Below are 19,934 nucleotides of genomic sequence, written 5' to 3'. Positions count from 1 at the left end.
CATGTATATGTGTTATATTAAAAAAAAATGCCTGACTATAGAACTTTAGAATAAATAGAAAGCAATTAACCTTTAGTACTCACCTGTAGGAGTATTTCAAGTAGTCCTTTTATCTAGCTATTATTCTTGGCCACTTTTTCTAATAATTTTATTTTTGTACCAGAACAAGAACCTTGGAATCCAAAGTCCCCTAAACAAAGAATAACTGTAGCAAATGAAGCAGCAACACAATCTCTCTATGTTTCCTTAATATTGCTAGCCTCTTTCTCTTGTAGCCAAAGAAGAAGCAAAGCAGCCTACATCTTTTTTTGGGCTATAAATATCTTCATCCAGGTCTTTTGGTGTGGAACTAGAAATGCCAAGCTTGTTCCTAGGTTACCATTTTTTAAAGCACTGGTTTTAATCCATGGTCCAGCTTTGCTGGTCTGTTGTCCATACCTTTTTTTTCCTCTGTGTCCAAAGCACTTGCTGTAGGGGCCCAAAATAGCTCTATATGCTTTTTCCTATTCATCTTTGTTGTTACATTCTTCCAGCTTCTCCCTCTGTATCTACACATTTATTATTATTGACCCTGTCATCTTCTACATTTCATTCACCGTGAACACATCCATCATACAGTTATGGCAATTGTGTGTCTTCATAACCAACAGCTGCATCTCACCCCAGCAATGTCTGCATTTTGCAATCTGTGTCTATGAAAATTCAGTAGTAATGGACTGGAGTAAAAATTCTGTGGCTGCACATAGTGGTCTTCATTTTCTGTCCTTCAACTGGTTTTCTGCTCCTGAAGAAATTATTTTCTTTGCCAAGTTGAAAGCTAAAACTTTGCTGGTTTTTACAGTGTTTTTTTGCTCAGCTCAGAAATGGCGTGTTGTTATTGTCCAGACGGGAGCCCCAGGTGGGATCCAGGCCTGAGACATCAGCTGTTTAAACAAGTGGAACGGCTGCCATTAATCTCTGCTTCTGGAGCTTGTAACAGGAAAATGGACCAAGCAGGGAATTGGTTCTCAATAAAAGAAGCATCCTTCAGCCTTGCACAGTTTCATGTCCAGCCACCAGTCAATATATATTGTTCCCATAGATCACAGTAGCAGCAGGTGAGAAATTGTTCGGACTAGAGGCTTGTGTAGAGTGGACATGTGAGGATTTCCCATGCACACCACAGACAAATCAATCTTCTAGAATAAGACTTCAAAGAAGGATCAAGAAAAGGCAAGAAATGATACCAAGGATGTTTGGGAACAGATCCTTTGTGGGGAATATTTAAGACAGGAAAAAAGCCTGGTTCTTGTCAAAAGGGTTTTCTTGTACTTCAAAAATCAATACAAACATGTTAGAGGTATGTCTTTGCAAAAATACTGATAGCTGAGAGCTAACTGCAGCGTCATCCACCTGCACACCAGGCTTTAACTTGCTTTCCAGTACCAAAAGGAAACTTAAAAAAAGCCAGAGGCACTTTTTGAGTGTCACTACAATGTCATGCAGTGATAGGGCAAGGGAGCATTGCTTTAAACTAAAAGAGAGAAGGTTTAGATTGGTTCTAAGGAAGAAATTATTTACTGTGAGGCTGATGAGACATTGTAACAGGGTGCCCAGAGCAGCTGCAAATGCCCCATCCCCCAAATTGTTCAAGGGCAGGCTGGATAGGGCCCTGATAAACCTGGACTAGTAGAAGGTGTCCCTTACAATGTCCAGGAGGTTGGAACTATGTAATCTTTAAGATCCCTTCCAATTCAAACCTTTCTGTAGTTCTGTTTCTAATGCCTCATTCTCAGTATCTACATCAAAAATCTACAGCTTGAGAATGACATTTCTTATTAAAGGCTTTAACTACAAGAAAATCAGTTTTTCTTCAGAGACAGAGTAAAACATCAAAATATTTAGGTGCTGTGGTGTTCAAACCCTGTGTAAAGGCTACTATTTCATGGCCTATCACAATCTTCTCTTTTCACCGCTGGACAGTAGGTCATGCACTCGACTGGGCATCTCTGAAGAAATGCCATATTGAGCCCAACAGCTGTCTCTTCTGTTCAGAACAGAGGGTGCCTGAAAGTGGGCCACAACAGAGAATAGAAAGGTTTTAATGGCTTGGACTTTGCTCAGTAGGTAATAGAGCCCCAATGTTTTCAGATGCCAGGCAGGTTACAGCAAGAGGCATTTCAATTCCCAGAAGGAAGAAAACACTTCTGGTTATATTACCAAGACAAATAGTGCAGTGAAATCAGTTTTGAGAGACAAAAATGGGTCCCAAAAGATTGACTGAGTAAATTTTCAGTACAATTCAATTTATATGCTCCTCTGATACTTTCTATTTTTTCCTCATAAGCAGGTGGTAGGCAGTGCAGAATGTGGCAAGAACTTTTATATGACTGATGGTTTAAACTTTTCAATTAAAAGCATGTTTGCAGGTTTGAGGAAATCTTTGGGATGAAGAAGAAGGGAGAGCTCTGTGTGAAGAAGAAAGCCTTATTTTCTCTGCCTATTAGCATCTCCATTCCTGTTTAAATTCACTCATTTTTGACCAAGGGGACAAGACACCACAGCACATCGTTGTTGGGTGGAGGCGTGACACCCAGCTCCTCTCCAGAACAGTGTCCACAGCACCCCACCAAGGACATGGAGAAATGGAGCATGAACTGGAAGTTTTGCCATTGAGTTGTTCTTGGTCCTTTCTGTCACCCGTCTCATCATTCTCTAAGGATCTGCCTAGGGAGGAATAAACTCAGGGAAGCTGTGTGTCACTACAGGTCTGAGCATTTTTAAAAAAGCAAAATAGTATTTCTGCTCTGGAATATTATCATCCAGTTCCCTTTTCCTCTTTGAGAACACTGGAAATGTCACCACTGGTGTACCTCCTCTTTCAAGCTGAGGAAAGCCCTGCTTTGGTTGGCAGTTTGGGGATCACAGTCCCCCCAGTGACTGTGTCCCTGCTGACTGCCAGGGCTGAGCATGGACTGAGCAGATGCTGATGGGCTGCTTCTGTGTGCTCCCACACACTGGCTAATTTTACAGACTTTCTAATAAACACTGAGACCAGACACCTTGGATCGCTCTGCTGCCTAGCTCCTGACAGATGTTTTGAAAAAGACATTTCACCTTTTTTTTTGCTGAATTAAAATGATTCAGTGAGGATGATATGCAATGAATATTCAGATTCCCCATGATTCTTGAGATAATTAAACTTTCTTATTCTTGTAAGTGGTAGTCTGTAACGTGTCCTTAGCACATGATTTTTTGTGGGATTTAGTATCCTTGATACTCAGACATTTATTTTGCCATCTAAGAAATAGGATTTGATTGATTCATCTTATAAAAGACATTTTATTATGGTCAGAGTTGCTGAGAGTCATAACAAGCAAGTCATTTATTTTGTTTTCCCTAATTTATTGCAAATTACATGACGGAGCACCCCATCAAATGGTTGGTACCTTCACTTCCTAAACAGTCATGGGATGAAAAATGCCTGTTGTCTGCGAGCAGAGAGAAAAGCAGACTTTTGTAGCCATGTTGCCATTAGCTGTATTTTGAGCTGGGAGTTCACTGACAGTTATTTGTAAGGTACTGAAACAACATTGTAAACTGGCTTGGCTCCAGCTGTACTTTGGAAGATGTACATGAACAGTATACATCATTCAAACCCACCACATTTCAGAGAAGTGCTTTTGTTGTAAATTTAGGATAGAGAGCAGCTATAAGACAACTATAATGCTTCCAAACTACAGGTGTTACTTAGGTTAGTTGTCATGTTCTGTTTATCTAAGGGATGTTGCTACATAACAACCTCTCACTAACTATACCTGAGTAATCATCTGGAGGTGCATCACTTTCTTTCCCTTGATTACAGATTTTTTATACCTTGATCCCCAGTGAATTGCTTGACTTAAACTTTCCAGACTCAATAGAATAAAGCCAGTCTGTGCATCCCCACTGAAAGCCATAGAAATTTATGTAATCCTGATGTCAGAAATAAAAAGACTGTGAGACTTTTAGCATGATTGCTAAAGCAGGCAGCGTGCATCAGGCTGGATCCAAAATTTGTGATGCTGAAAATATTCTCATTGGAATAAGCTTTGTAGCCAGGTAGAAATGGCACGGCCTGCCTATGTTAACTGTAAATATCTATAAAGAACAAATTGGGTGGGAAGTCCTCTGCATGGGCTTCTGTGCTACTTGGAGCAGGAAGGTGTTTTAATCAACAGAAGCTAACAGGGAGTATAAGACACCTTATTCTACCATGTCCACCAACTCTCAGGCCCTTGCAGCTTGTTATTCTTCTCAGAAAGGTTTCTTTTGACCACAGACTGTGTTGTGGGATAACAAGCCTGGCCTTTCCCCCTCCTACTGTCTGCACTGACTTAGGTCTGAAATGTATATGCCCAAGCCTTACCTGAGTTTCCCTCTACGGCAGCAAGGATAAACCCTAAGACATGCAGCAAGGACATAGCATTAAATTATTTTGACAGAGCTAGGATTATTTGCCTAGAGAAAGTCAGAAGAAAGCAAGAAGACAGCATGAGAAGTACATTGAGATGGCAGCCAAGACTGGAGTCCAGAGAAGAGTCTTTGGAGGTGAAAAGTCAGTAGACTGGGCTTAGAGCATTATAGGAGAGGCAGACCTGGTAGCAGCTGCAACACTATGCCTTGCATCCTGCAAGACTCAGAGAGCCCCTGTCATTTGAATGTCTATGGCTGTTGAAGATAAGCCTGGCATGAGCAATGGTAATTAGCATCTGCCTATCTTTTGTGTGCAGTAACTGAGTTCCCAGTGCCATGGTACTAACACCTGAAAACATTGCTGTTTAAGAATGACTAAATCAACTTTTATCTGAATTTCCATATGTTTCTTGTAAATATTCATGTATTTATTTTTGCAACACATTTATTGCTCCTTCAAAGCAGGGATTTAAGCACCTGAACAACATAAACTGCCAGCAAAAAGGGGACACACTCTGACCCTCTGACGGTATAGGGTAATGGCCCAAAAACTCCCTCTACATGAAGGTCTACATCAACTCAGAAATGTGCACTATGGGGCTTTCATGATCTTCACTTTTTGTAATGGTTTTTAGCCAGAAAACCATTCTTTCTCTGTATTGACCTAGTATAAACTATGAGACTGCATCTTACTTTGTTTAAATAAAAAGAAGTCTTAGAGGAGTGTAGTAAAGCAGCAAGTGTAAAAGTTCTACATATGCATGGCTTGAGCTCTACCTGCATAAATTCATTAAATCTTTTCCAGAAAAGGGCATGTGGGACAGATATTTGGGGTTTTATTCATATAACCTCACTCAGGAGACAATCTTTACTGCAGCCTGTGAAATTATTAGCTGCTTACAAAACTCATCATAACTTCAAGCACAGCATCTTAGCCATGACTTTGACTGTTCACTTGTAAAATCTATGTAAAGCCTTCAGTGCCTTGATAATCCAGTTTCTTTGTCCTTCTCTGAATGGATGAGGGTGTGAAACTAAGGGACTATGAATATTTTTCACCTGTTCCTGAAGTTAGTATTCCAGTTCATAGCATTGCTACTAGAATAATTACTTATTAGATTTGTCATTAATTCTAGTTATTTTTAATGCATTAGCATAGAGGCTGTGAGAATCAAGGGAACAGAAACATTGGAAGCTACTTCTCACACATCAGTGAAATAATAAAACACTATGAACTCAAAGTAGAACATGATCTTAAAAGAACAAAATTGCATTTGGAAAATTTATTTATGTATCAAAACTAATTATTGCAAGTTCCACCTCAGTAGTACTTGAGGATTTCATTACAAGATCTAATTGGACTTATATGTGCTGTAATTTTTTTTTTATCTTTTAATTGGTAGCAGAGATCAAAGTAAAGAGAATTAAAGACAAACTTGGTGTTTGTTTCATAAACTCATCTTCTGACTTCATTTGTATTTGCATGGTTCCTTGAAGCTGCTCATAGCAGCAGCTTGTATTAGCATGCCAAAAGAGAATCTGCTCCTGTTTTTTCAGTTCAGTGCTTCAGAGATTCGTCAGTCATTCAGCCAGTAAGATCTTAATTACCAAAGGATGCTACTTCAAGTCAGTCCTGTGTATCCTGCCTCTCCTTATGCCTTTCTAGAACAGGTTTGGAAGAAAAGACAAGTAGGAGCTGTTGTGCTATTTTAGTCAACTTTCCACCATGTAGCCACAAGCCTGTTTTCCCTAGGGTGAGTGATTCCTTGTAATTGCTCTGAATAGTAATAGCTCTGAATTAAATGTGTGGGGCCAGACCATAGCCCTTTTAAATTTCACCCAACCTGGTAACATGAACATTTTTGGTTGATTCTGTCATAAATGCAGTCAAGCTGAATCACCTCCTTCAGAGCTCATGGATGTAAGAATGAGAATGACTGAATTCTGTCTGCACTGCCCAATGCTGCCTTGTGCATTGACCCCCACTAATGCCAACCTGGCTGGCACCAAATCCAGAAGCAATATAGCTGTTCTGTCGTAATGTCATAAGTTAAAAATGAAACATATACAAAAATTAAACGCCACTTTTTGCAGTACCATCCAAAAGTTACTGGAGCTGAATCACTGTGAATGGTGGTGAGCAAAATATCACTTGAACTGAGGGGGACACCTTCTGGAGTCAGTGATGAAGAAGGGGCCTTAATACACTTGAGAGGTGGGCTGAGGCAAACATCATGAAGTTCAACAAAGCAAAGTGCAAGGAACTACACCTGGATAGCAGTAATCCCAGAAACATCTACAGGCTGGGTGGAGAAGTGCTTGAGAGCAGCCTTGCAAAGCACTGGGGGGCAATGCCTGATGAAAAACCCACCATGAGCCACTCACAGTGCAAGAAGCCAAACCAATCCTGAATTTGGGCTGCATGCAAAGGAGCATGATCAGCAGGTCAAAGGAGGGGATTGTCCCCCTACCATGCTCTTGTGAGACTTCACCTGGAGTGCTGTATCCAGTTCTAATGTCCCCAGCAAAAGAAGGAAATGGAACTGTTGGAGCAATTCCAGAGGACATCATTTGTTAAGAGTTGTTAAGAAGTTGAGAAGTTGTTAAGAGGGCTGGAGCACCTCCCCTATAAAGACAGGCTGAGAAAGTCAGAGTTACTCAGCCTGGAAAAGAAAAGAAAAAGACCCCATAGCAACCTTCCAGTATCTGAAGAGAGCCTACAGGGAAGCTGAGGAGGGACTATTCATCAGGAAGTCTAATGCTAGGACAAGCAGTAATGGGTGCAAATTGAAAGAGGAGAAATTTGGCTAGATGTTAGGAAGAAAGTCTTACTGTGAGACTGGTGAGACACTGGAACGGGTTACCCAAGGAGGTTGTGGCTGCCTCAATCCTGGCAGTGTTCAAAGCCAGGTTGGACAAGGCCCTGAGCAATCTGGTCTAGCAGGAGATGTCCCCACCCATGGCAGCAGAGGTGGAAATAGATGATCATTAAGGTCCCTTCCAACCCTTAACATTGTATGATTCCAAGTGGATTCTTCCAGTCCAGTGAAAAAATGTGTCTCTTAAATGTTAAATATTAAAGCTAGCAAGTTAGGAGGCAGAATGAGCAAGAGCAGCCAAAGAGACTGTAGAGTTCATTTTGTACTTACCACTCACATGTTCTTGACATTCTTTCAAGACTACAACATGATTTGTTGTATATTTTCAAAGACTAGCTTTATTCTTTCTTTTGTTAAACTTTTATTTCACATGCAAATTCAATATTTATGAGAGATATATTGCCTGTCAAAGTTTCCATTGGGAGGTATTTAATCTTCCCAATTTTTCGTGTGTTTGAGCTGTGAGGGTTACATCTGTAACGCATTCCAGTCCTGGCCACCCAGCCTGGGAGAATGGTTTTATGTGTCAGAAGGATACCCCTTCCCAGTGTCTTCACTTGAAACTGTGAAAGTTGCCAGTCCAACCTTCTGGTTGTCCAGAAAGGGAAAGGCAGGTTTTCTCCTAAATTTGAAAATACAAATAACTGGCAAAACTGCACACAAACCACAGACAGAAGGGGAGAGGGTAGAGGAATGCTGCTTTCAAAGTTTCTTGACCTCCTTTCTGTGTACCTTGCTCTGTCATTTTCCAGAGCTGCACTTTGCCAGTAGAAAAAGGAAGCCACAACCTTTACACATAGATTTCCAGAGGGCAGAATGCCAAACTGTCATTGCTCAGTTGTTTTTGGAACCTTCAGAGAAAGTGACTCAGGAAAGGTAAAATGTGATGCTGACACAAATGACACCATGATTTGCTCTCTGTGATAGTCCTGGAATGTCTCCTTCACTAAAAAAATAATGTTTCTCATGGTATTTGGACATAAGGTAAGTATCAAGGAGGATTCTTTTCAGAAAGCTGCTTTACTTCTTTTTCTCCAGCTAATTCTAACTCTCACCCTCTCCTTGAGCTGGCCCAAGGGCTTCAGTAGTAGATCTTTCCCTTTCTTTTCCAGATATTAATTAAAGAGCTCAATCCTCAATGCATTTATTATAATAAAAGAGCTATGCAGTGCAAAGCAATCTAATTTTCCCTACCTCACAGAGGCCAACAAAATGCCCATTTTGGGACCTTAATAAAATAAAAGAGCTGCAGAGTTATTTAGAGCCAAGCTGAAGATTCACGTGTTTGAGTGGGTCATGGGTGCTTTATTATATGCTTGTCATTATAAGAAAAAATGCTTATTCTGTAATGAGTTCCAGGGTGACAGAAAGCAGGCAGAGGCTCTTGTAGGAGCAGCCAATATCCCACAGAAAGTATGTGCATCCCTGCCTCTGAATTATTATCTTCTTACAGCTAAACAGCTGCAGAACTGGATGTGGCCCATGACACAGATGGGCTGCAGAGCAGCACATTTCTTCCTGAATCTACCACTAGTGCACTGTACCAGGTCATACAAATGGACAGACGGGAGGAAAGGCTCCAGCTTCTCTGGCCTAGTGACAATGCTGGGAAGTAAGTCTTGCTCTTACCTTATATTCTTTATGTCTCAGAAAATGAAGATTTTTGAGATTTGATCATCTTCACTCAGCATTAGAATTCTGTTGAAGAAACTTATCTGAAATGCCTCACCTGCAGTGGGTACACTACAGGATACAGGGAAATCCAACCACAATATACAAACCCATAGAAAATCAGACTTCATTAGTTCATTTGGGCTCAGAACTACATGTTTATATATGATGGTAATTCTCTTTCAAAGAAGCCTTTCATTGTATGAAAGTTCTCCTGCATTCATAATCCTCTGCCTGGAACATCCTAATCCTTTGTTTGCACAGGCATGTCTATACTTTGAAGTGTTAAATCACTGAAAAAAGTTCACAGACCAACAGTACAAGAACGGCTTTGGAGTATTGGTATACAAAATATACATGGGGAGGGTGATCTCCCCCTGCCTAGGTAATCATTTTACATCTGTGTAAAATGAACTTTAAGCCTTTCCAGTCTGATTCAGATGAATTCTGACATGCTTTATGGGTTAGTTTAAATGACAGCATAAGCAGCAAGACAACAGAAAATCAAGCACTGTGATTTGGATATGCTAGCTCCAAATGGATAAAGCAATAATAAAAAAGATTAGCATTGTGGCTTTCATGCCAGCAGCTCTAACATCATTTACATCATCTACAGGAAAATAGGGACATAGGATTGGCAAAGTCTGCCTGGGTCATTGAGTCTGGTCCTCTGCTATCACATGCAACAATATCATCTAATCCCTTTCATAAGTACTGTGACTTGCCAATAAAACACAGGAAACACATGGGAGAACACTGCAGATGTTCAGAAGAGCACAGAAAAATCCACAGCCTCTTTACAATTTAAAATATGATTGAAGTTATATAGGCTTTAACGGGGATGAATCAAAAAGTTTGGATAAGTTCAGCTCTATTCCAACATCTTCTGGTGTGCAAGTGGGAAAGGATCATATGTGAATATCTCATTCAAGAGATGCACATACCTCTTTCATATATAAAGAGGTACTTTGAGATCTGAGGTTTGATTTGAGCACCAGCATCATCAAAAATTGCCTATGGATCTTGAATAATCAAGACTGGTTCAAAATTCCCCTTCATCTATCACTTGACATATATTCATGATGACATTTGGGTGGGTTGCCTGTTGACTCCAGGAACAGATAAATAAATCCAGGAGAGAACAGCCCAACCTAATTCCTCTTTTGCATGGGATATCAGAGTCACTCATCTGTGACATGGAGAGTTCTGAGAAAACAACTGGTGTTTCCAAGAAATTTGTCTCTGTTCCATTTGTGATTCAGACATTTAATTTTGTCTTGCTCCTTGGTAAGTTTCATATAAATAATCAATTGCTAGTTGAGTTGGCTGCCCAAAGGGACAAATTCAGTGGTAAGAGAAAGGGAGTAGTTGGAATGACTCACTGGGACCAATAAGGCTAATGAGGAAACAGTTCATCTTGTAAACTTCTAAAGCATGTATATCCAGAAGGTTAACCTTTCGCTGTTTCCTTGACAGTGGCTGATATTTCTGTCTGTATCTTAATAGGGGAATCAGAGGTCTCTCTTTCAGAGCTCTTCATGCTGCAGGCTGTATTATTAGCTAAACTATAAGCAGTAAATAATCAAGGAATTAAAACCTATGCCAGAAGAGAAAGTCCAGACTGTCTCTTAAGCTAAAGAGAAACAGACTGTTCTCTGCCTGTCCCCTACAGGAGACGGTTCTCAGTGCTGCATCAATCAAAGCAGGAAAGACTATATAGCTGCAGAGGATCTTCTTACCAAGTTTGTTCAGTTTGGACTGGAAAATAGATGGTTTGGGCAATACTAGGTCAAAGCTGAGAAGGTGGTTCAGTGGTCTCCTGCTGTCACAAATTCAGAATGGAAAGAGGAGTGAGATGGTAAGGGAGAAAGTTTAGCCAATCCACAAACTGCCACAAACTCTGCTGACCCTCACATATCTTCACTAGTCATTGTTTCACACCATTTTAGAAAATACAAATTGAGGCCAAGTCTATGCCTCTTCCAAACTGTTTTGAGATGATATGATGTCTGCAATATCATTCTAGAGTGAATTTGTTTTTCACTCTTACTATATATTATACTCAGCTTTCCATAGTATATGGAAGATTGTATTGCAACTGCAGATTTCCATCATGAAAGGACATAGTTATACTAGACAACCCTTTGCTTGGGATTGTCTAAATGATGCAGAGATGAAAGAGGCACTGAATCAAAGTGTTGGTCCTCATTTGGAATATATTACAGATGAGATGTTGGGAGAGAGGAAAATGGCCAGTTTATAGAGTTGAGGGACAATTTGTCAGAAAATAACAAGATGTACGTAATAAACACATCTGGCTTCAGAGCCTGGGAAAAGAGAATTTCTGTGGTTTAACCACAGTGAGAATTTTGTGGTTTAACCACAGCTAGCAGCCGAGCCCCACACACCTGCTCACTCACTGCCCACCACAAGATGGGGGACAGAATCAGAAGGATAAAAGTGAGAAAACCCATGGGTTGAGATAAAGACTGTTTAAAAGTTAAAGCAAGAGCCATGCATGTAAGCAGAAAACAGCAAGGAATTCACTAACTGCCTCCCATGGGCAGGCAGGTGTTCAGCCATCTCCAGGAATGCAGGATGCCATCACACCCTGGTTACTTGGGTAAAAAAACACCATCACTCTGAACATCCCTCTCCTTCCTCCATCTTCTTCCCCCAGGTTTATAAGCTGAGCATGTTGCCATAAGGTATGGAATATCCCTTTGGTCACCTGGGGTCAGGTGTACTGACTGCATCCCTGCCCAATTCCTTGTGCACCCCCAGCTTCCCCACGGGTGTGGTGAGGAGCAAAGGCTTTGAGCATTGCTCAGCAGAGCACTGTTGATAATTCCCAATTATCAACACTCTTCCCAACACAAACACAAGACACAACCACATGCTAGCTTTAGTTCTACAATGTTAAAATTACTTTCTTAGAAGTTTTGGTTTTTTATTATAAGGTTCTTTTGTTTCTCTGCTACTATTAGAAATTAAGACATCCCCTTGTCTTCACTGAAGTGTATTCATCACATACCCCCAAAAAAGTACTTTCACTCCCTGACAAACATGATATGCATATTCTCTGTCACTTGCTAAGGTGCATATTTTAATTAGTTTTCTCTTTGAAAAAGCAGAAAAACTCAGCTAGGTACAGTATTCATAACAGTGTGACAAAATCTTCACACTTTCAGCACAGCAGGTACAACTAGTGAAATGAGTGTCCTAGAACTTCCATGTCTTCACAGAAAACCCCTGAAAATACCAGATGCTGCTGGTCTTCACTTTGATAAAGGAATTTTTACACTCCTCTTTCCAGTAGGTGCTGTACTGATTCTCCTGACTGTTGCCAATACTATCAACCTCTGCTGCCAAAATGGAAAATGAAGGTGAAGAAATAAGTGCTATGGACCTGAGGCAGCACTGCTCATCCCAGGGTCTGTTCTGAGCTGAGCAGGCACTGAGCAGCCGGTCAGGTGAGCTGAGAGGCACTGGTCTGAGGAGTTCCTGTAGTCCCAGGGATACACAGACAGATGTGAAAGAGCATCTCTATCTCTAGCATAGGGCTTCAAATGCTAGAGAGAGGCAGGTAACCTACACAGCACATACATATGAACACAGGGATGGGCCACTCCATAGACTGGGCAAAATGACATGGCATAGCCCTGCCAAGACATGGTATTTCCTGAGATCGGAGGCAAGAAAACGATCATTCCTAACAAGAGCAAAAACAAGAAAAAAAAGAAAGTGAGAATGGAAAGAAAAAACAGGACAAGGTGAGGTGGTCATGTAAAGAAGGTCCAAGCCAATGTAAGCAAACCAAAGCATGAAGAAAAGGACCAGGTACACTCACCTTTATGCAAAAAACAAGGAAAAATGGTCGATGCTGCCACATGTTGGAGGGTAGGAGAATAAATTAACACATTAATAAAGGGCAAAACAAACAGTAGCTAATTATGGTGTAATTCAAGCCTCTCTTCTAGTAGTTAGCAACTGCAGCAGCAAGTAAGTTTCTGCTCTTCCTCTGTTAGGAGAGAGAAATACTGCCAAAATGCACTCAGGTAGTGAAGGGTCTCCAATGCATTTCCTGCAGACTAGCACTCTCTATCCATGTAAAAACACCTCCCACATCAGTGCTACCAAAGACACATTGAGTTGCTCCTGAGGGAATGAGATGTCACTTTGGCCTCTGGCCATTCAGTTATCCACTTCCCTGCTCTCCTATGTGAACCAGGGGATAGTAATAGGGACTGAGGAGAGAATATACTCGTTCCTTCCCCAACTTTGAGCCTGTGCAGCAACACTCAACTCTGCACACGATGCATAAACACAGCAGGCTGGTGGTTGTCTCAAGTCTACCTTCTGCTGGGCAGAGTTCATTTCTATCTGAAGTACAAGAGCAGAGAGACTATGGAAATGTCACCAAATTACAGCAAGGTATTCACACCGGGAAAAAAAAGACATGCTAGCCAGCAAGTGTTTTCAAGGCATGTTAACAAATCCAGTTTATCTCACATGCCAGCTCTCCCCCACCTCATTCCCATTCCCACTGAATAGATACTAATTGAAAATTATGTTTTCATGTGAAGGCTTTTTGTAATTTGGTCTTGTTCAAAAGCATTTAGGGATCTTATTGTTTGTTGTATTTCAAAGTGATTTGCATGAACTCCCCAGGGAAGCCAACAAAGGGCACTACCAACATTTTGCTGGCAGACAGCAAGGGTTTCTACTCAGCACAGAATATTCATGTGCTCCAAGAAACACAGATTCTTGAGGTAGAGGAATCAGCTGAAGAGCTCCAGTGCAAAATATCTAGGAAACTGTTGTAATATCTATTCCCGTTCAGCATTTTTAGCAACCATGGTAAACACAGAGCTCAACTGAAAATATAAATATTTTTAAAATATTTTTCATGGGAAAGGTAGAATTGCCTATGCAATATAAACATGCTTTAAAAGATGCTTTCCAGGCTTTAAGTCTCATGTATGCATCACACTGCACAATCTAAAATCTCTTCATTGAATTCTATAGACTCCCACACATTTATGACAAATGAGCATACAAAGTGTAAAACATTTTGTATTTACCCAACAAAATATGTAATCATGCATTCAGGCATGCACTACACACACACCTATATATTTGAACATGCATGATGCCAGACATTGTGCATATGCACATATTTGTGCATATGAGTGTCTTTGCAGCTCACACAAAGCACAGGAACAGCCTGCACCTTACAACACACCTGCAGGACCTGCACCTTACAACACAACCTTGCAGGACCTGCACACAGCCAGACATGCCAGTAAAGTTCAGATTACTTATATCTCTGTTCATTAACAAAACCTGTGTTTATAGGTTTTGTTAATGAACAGACATATAAGTAATCTGAATAATTTGTAAATATGCAATACACGTCTGTACATTCATTTATTTAATGAAGTATGGTATTGAGGAGAAAAAAAAAACATTAAGGCATACAATAAAGTCTTCAAAAGAAACTTTGTTATACAGAAAGCCCAGTTCCTATTATTATGAGTTTTCAGATTGGTATAAGACCTGGTCTGCATGCGAAAGCTTAGTTGGCACAGGTAGGTTAAGAACATAAAAAACAACCCCATTAATTGACATCCCCATGACAACAGAAGTCTTAGAGCTATGCCAGAAAAAAACCTCTTTGGCAGTCTAATTTCTTTAGTTCAAGAAGCGGGAGAAGGAAAAAGAATATTTTGCTTCTTTTTTCACAGTAATTAGAGTTTCAACTTGCCATCAATTTCTTTCCATTATAACAAAGGCCTGCATCTACTTAGGATGATTTTTCACATTAGAGTGGCTCAAAGTGCTGGAGGAATACTATTTCATTCTAATTTAGCCAAGTTCCAAGTTGCAAAAAATCATTCGGTTTAGAGATCCTATTTCAACTATGACTTGGACAACAGCAAGTACTGCAGGCTGTGGTTTCCACAGCCATGTTTACACAGCTTGCTACAGCCCACAGTGTGTCATCCAGGTGGCACAGACCATTATTAAGTGCTACTTGAGCATATATTCCAAGTGTTCCAGGTATTTCATCCACACTGCTGGGATTTTTCTGAAGTATGTCTGGATAACATCGCCAGAATCAACTAAAAACAAATCTCAGTTCTCAAAATTCTTCTGTCTCTTTTGTCACCATCTAGCTCCTTCTGTGTAGCCACTGTCATTTTCATACTCTTATCAGCCAGCACAGATGTAAAAGTGCTCCATGCCATTGCAAATGCCACTGCAAATACACAGAAGCTGTGGGAAAGTTTTCACAGCTTGCTGCCATGTGGCTTTAGCACTTCCAATCTGTCACTGTGCTGCAGAGCAGCTCTCACGTGTTTTCAGAAGCAGTGGCAGCAGCTGTCTCACCAGCAGCAGTCTCAGGAGCAGTGGAAGGTACAGGATGTCAAGCTGCTCATTGTGGGAGCTGGGTCAGCATCCATGGCTGAATTCATCAAGCCAGAGGCAAGTGGTGGGGAATTTCATAGAGCCATAGAATGGGTTGGGTAACCTTGAAAATCATCCAGTTCCAATCCCCCTGCTATGGGCAGGGACACATTTAAGCAGACCACATTGCACAAAGCCCCATCCAACCTGGCCTTGAACACCTCCAGGGATGGGGGATCAACATCCCTGAGCAGCCTGCTCCAGTACCTGACCACCCTCACAGTCAAGGATTTTTTCCTAATATCTAATCAAAACTTATATCTTTCGATTTGAACTCTGTTCACCTTTGTGTTGTCACTACACACTCTTGTAAACTCTTGCCCCATCTTTCCTGTAAGTTCCCTTCAAGTACTCTAAGGCTGCAGTTATCTCACCCCAAAGCTTTTCTTTTCCATGCTGAACAATCACAGCTCTCTCAGTCTTCCCTTACAAGAAACAAAATTCTGACCAACTTGGTAACTCTCCTCTGGACTCACTCCAATAAGACAATATCCTTCCTGTGTTGAGGACCCCAGAGTTCCAGGTAAGGTCTCACCAGAGCAGAGCAGAGCAGAGCAGAGCAGAGCAGAGCAGCAGAATCCCTTCCCTGGCTCTGCTGGCCACGGTGCTTTGGATGCAGCCCAGCACACGTTTGGCTTTCTGGGCTGCAAGTGCACATGGGTGGGTCATGTCCATCTTCCTATCCCCAGCACCCCCAAGGCCTTCTCAGCAGGGCTGCTCTCGATCTGTCCATCCCCCAGCCTGTATTGATACTGTGCATTGCCCCAGACTAGGTGCAGCACCTTGCACTTGGTCTTATTAAACCTCATTATATTCCCCTGAGCCCACATCTCAAGTGGGCTCAGGGGAATCTCAAGTTTGTCCAGCTCCCTTTGGATGGCATCCTGCCCTTCATGCGTATCAGCTGCACCACTTGGCTTGATGTCATCTGCTGAGGGTGCTCTTGATCCCATCTTCTGTGTCATTAATGAAGATAATAAGTAACACTCAGCCTAGTACAGACCCCTGAGGGTCTCTGGATGATTGCCTCTGGAGGCAATCATCCAAGCAACTCCCAATCCATCTAACAGTCCACCCACCAAATCCATCACTCTCCAGTTTGAAGAGAAGGATGTTGTGGGGAACCGTGAAAATGCAAAAGCTTGGAGGCAAAATTCAGAGATAAACTTGTTCTGAGCGAGCCCAGAAGCAACAGACTCACATTGAAATGTCCCAAGAGGTAGGAATCATGGCATGGCAAATCAGTGGTGATCATCATAGCAAAGAGGCACAATGCATCCAAACTTCAGCCTGTAGAAAAGTAACATCACAATCATTTTATGTCTTTTCAATGAAGGATGGAGTACCTGTTATCTGTCCTATTAATTTGTCCTAGCCAACATTGTACACATTGTGGAACTTTTCAACAAAAGTAGCATAAACTCAGTATAAACCAGTCAGCTGTCCCTCTTTCACAGATGCTCTTCGAGCTAAAAAATTCGTGGATGCTATGTTGCTTTTAAGTCTTCTTGCCAAATACCATATTTCACAGTCCCATTTTCTAACTCTTCAAGATGTTTTGTCTCTAATATTGCTGTATGAACGTTCCACACAAACAAGACAATCAAAGACTCTGAAGAGGGCTGAGTTTTCAATCTTTAGCCAGCCTTGCCCGTGGGGAAAGTACATGCAGCATTTTGGTCTGCAAACGAGAGCGCTGATTGAGCGCAGTTAATGGGGGGGCTGTGGGAGCTTCTGGATTGTAGAAGAGAGGAGTATTACAAACACATTCATAAAGCATTTAAAAGGATGTTCTACATTTCCTACACACTGTGGCAGGGTAAACAGTGAGGGGTACAAGCACACTGTGTACAAAGGCAGCAACCTGGAAAAAAAAAAATACAGAGAGAAAGAAAAAGCCGGCTCTATTTCTCTAATCCCCTTTTTCGGCTGAATTTGGAGAGGCGAGTTGGAGCAGACCGGGCGTTTTTCCCGCGGGCGGTGCGGTGCGGCGCGGCCCCGAGCGCGGCCGGGAGCAGCGGCACCGCGCCGGGAGCGGCTCCGCCGCGGGGCCCGAGCGCCGCCTGCCGGCACCGCTGCGCGCGGCAGCCGCAGGGACCGCCGCCCCCGCGGGAGGAGTCCTGCCTTGCCGGGGGAAACTTTGCAAGAAAACCCCATCGCACTGGAAGGAATTCGTGGAAAATCTGCGTTTGTCTGAAGACAGCAGCTAGGTGCTTGTAGCCACAGAGGATACCTTCAGTGTGTGCCAATAAAAGGCTTTACTTCTACAAACATAGTTATGCACTCATTGTATTCCCCTGTGATGTCTGACCACCCTTTTCTGAAAAGCTCGCCACAGATTTTTAATTGCTGTACCCCTTCACATGTAAAACCTCTGTTAGTGACTCAAGCCCAGTTCTAACAAGTGAGATTAGAAGAATTCAGGAGCAATTGCTCATGCAGAATAAGCCAACAAGTGGACTCTATTTCAGTCACTTTATTATTCACAGAAACCTTCCAGGTTTGGTTCATAGGATTAGACCACTGTTCCAGTGTGAAGTTTTCATTAAACATGTGTTCTCCTTCTGTCATAATAGAAGTCTTTTCTTGCCCCATCTATGTTTTTGTCTGAAGCTGGTCCTCCACCAAAGACCGGAGCACTTATGGGATAGGAATAATAATTTTTTTCCTCTGAGAAAAACAGAAAAGTTCATTAATTTCACAAGTAAATTATTTTTCCTCTGGAGAACCTGCAATGATTCCAGAGTACTTGATTCATGGGCAGTGCACAGGAATGGGAGTCAAATGTATAATGACACCACTTCATTATCAAATTTACCACAGGGTTATCACCACATGCTTGGGTTTGCAGAGATTGAGAAGAAAAAAGAGAGAAAAATCCTGACTGATGGCCAGATTAACCCTGTTTTGTGAAACTATGAGACTTGCACTGCAGAGTCTGAAAAAGTTGTGTGTCATTTTCAAATGTGCATTTCAAGCTTCCGAGTTCCTAAAAATGCATTTTCAAAAATATCACAAATTTAATAGAGATCCGTTACTGACTGAAAAATAATTTCAAACAATTTCTTCAAAACATGTAAGAGTATCAGCTCTTCATTTATCTTCCTTTCATATAAAAGCTAAGGACTAAAGGTGATTAATTTTAAAGAGGTTCATTATAAAAAATGTTATATAAATTTCATGAATAGGTGAAAACTAAAGACTAGAAAATGGAAATTGTTGTCAGGTGAGAAAAAAAGAAATTAATAATGTAAAGAAACAAGGAAGTAATTGAGGAAATAAATTTCCAGGATGAAAGGATGGAAACAGAACAAACCTCAGAGAAAACAATTTTTTAATGTGACTCTGAATACCCCTTTTCATTTTGTGTGTTCTCTGTTAGAAAGACAATGAGAACAGCTGAATGTGTTACTGCTACAGAAGGTATAAAAGTATAATTCCAAGGCCTCTAATAGATGTTATAAAAATGTGATTAAAACAGTTAGTTGTAACAAGATACATAATGCTATCATAGTTTTTTGAAGTTGTTTACCATTCCACCCTACCAGTCAATCTCCCTGCCATGCAGCCAAAGTCCATTGGATTCATCTCCCATCTGAAGCACCCCTTCTGCTCTGCTACAGAATGCAGAGCCGGCCTTTCCCAGAAGGTACACAGCCCCTCTCACAACCATCTTCTTTCATGCTTGCTTCTTTTTTCTCCACAACTGCCATAGATAGAACAATGCATAAATGCTACATATCTATCCATGCTTGCTATGGAATGTAATCACAGTTTGATAGAGCATTCTTGATTTAAAAAAAGCAAGAAAATGAGATAACAAGGCAGCTCCATCTATACAAACACTTCAGCAGGGGAGAGTAAAAGGCAGTTTAATGAAATATACATCTTTCCTCCTGTCTGGCCAAGTTGTAAAAGTTTGCCATGGTAGTGCTGATAAAGATGATTATAGTGAATTCTAAAATCTGCATTCAGATGCAATGCTGCCTGGAAACTGCTGGAGGGCAAGAGATTGACATCTCTTAATATCTGCCAGGCTGCCTGAGGAAGCCCTCCCTCCCTGGAAAATGAGAGGTTCTCCTAAGCATGCAGCTCTTCTGTTACATTAAAAATATTTCTTCTCTCATGTCACATTTTGTTCCCACTACTAAGATTACCCAGCATATTCTTTTTAGATGACTTTGGGTAAATGTGATGGCCACAAGCACATCGAGGGGCAGGATGTGGTTAGAGCTCTCTGGGATCTGACAGCAGCCACAAGCTTCCACACTCTCAGACCCCATCAGGGTGTGCAGGAATGACGCGAATCCACTGGTGGACAAGTAAAGACACTGGGTCTCAATTCAAGGAAGGGCAGAAAGGTGACTGATGCTGTCACTACTGCCACTGGCTAAAACACTGAATAGACAAAAAATGGAAGAAGGTAAATGATTGATGCTGCTGTACATTCCTGCTGCATGCGGACTACTGGCATGGACT

The 19,934-nt window shown here is 41.4% G+C and overlaps 1 long non-coding RNA gene across 3 annotated transcripts in view; it reads left to right on the top strand.

The window, feature by feature from the left end:
- The window catches only part of LOC135303301 (uncharacterized), a 264,506-nt gene extending 247,125 nt beyond the window's left edge, over positions 1-17,381 (top strand). The window contains exons 5-7 of one of the 3 annotated variants that reach the window (XR_010364753.1): positions 8,767-8,925; positions 10,657-10,842; positions 12,301-17,381. This is a non-coding gene — a long non-coding RNA (uncharacterized LOC135303301). Of the gene's footprint in view, positions 1-885; positions 3,134-8,766; positions 8,926-10,656; positions 10,843-12,300 lie in introns of those variants that run through there. The other 2 variants (XR_010364754.1, XR_010364756.1) reach the window with 2 other exon arrangements.
- Positions 17,382-19,934: the final 2,553 nt, after the last annotated feature.

Source organism: Passer domesticus, chromosome 6 (genome assembly GCF_036417665.1).
Source record: "Passer domesticus isolate bPasDom1 chromosome 6, bPasDom1.hap1, whole genome shotgun sequence".
Classification (NCBI taxonomy): domain Eukaryota; kingdom Metazoa; phylum Chordata; class Aves; order Passeriformes; family Passeridae; genus Passer; species Passer domesticus.
The sequence above is the reverse complement of the archived record's forward strand: the minus strand, read 5'-3'. Positions and strand labels throughout refer to the sequence as shown.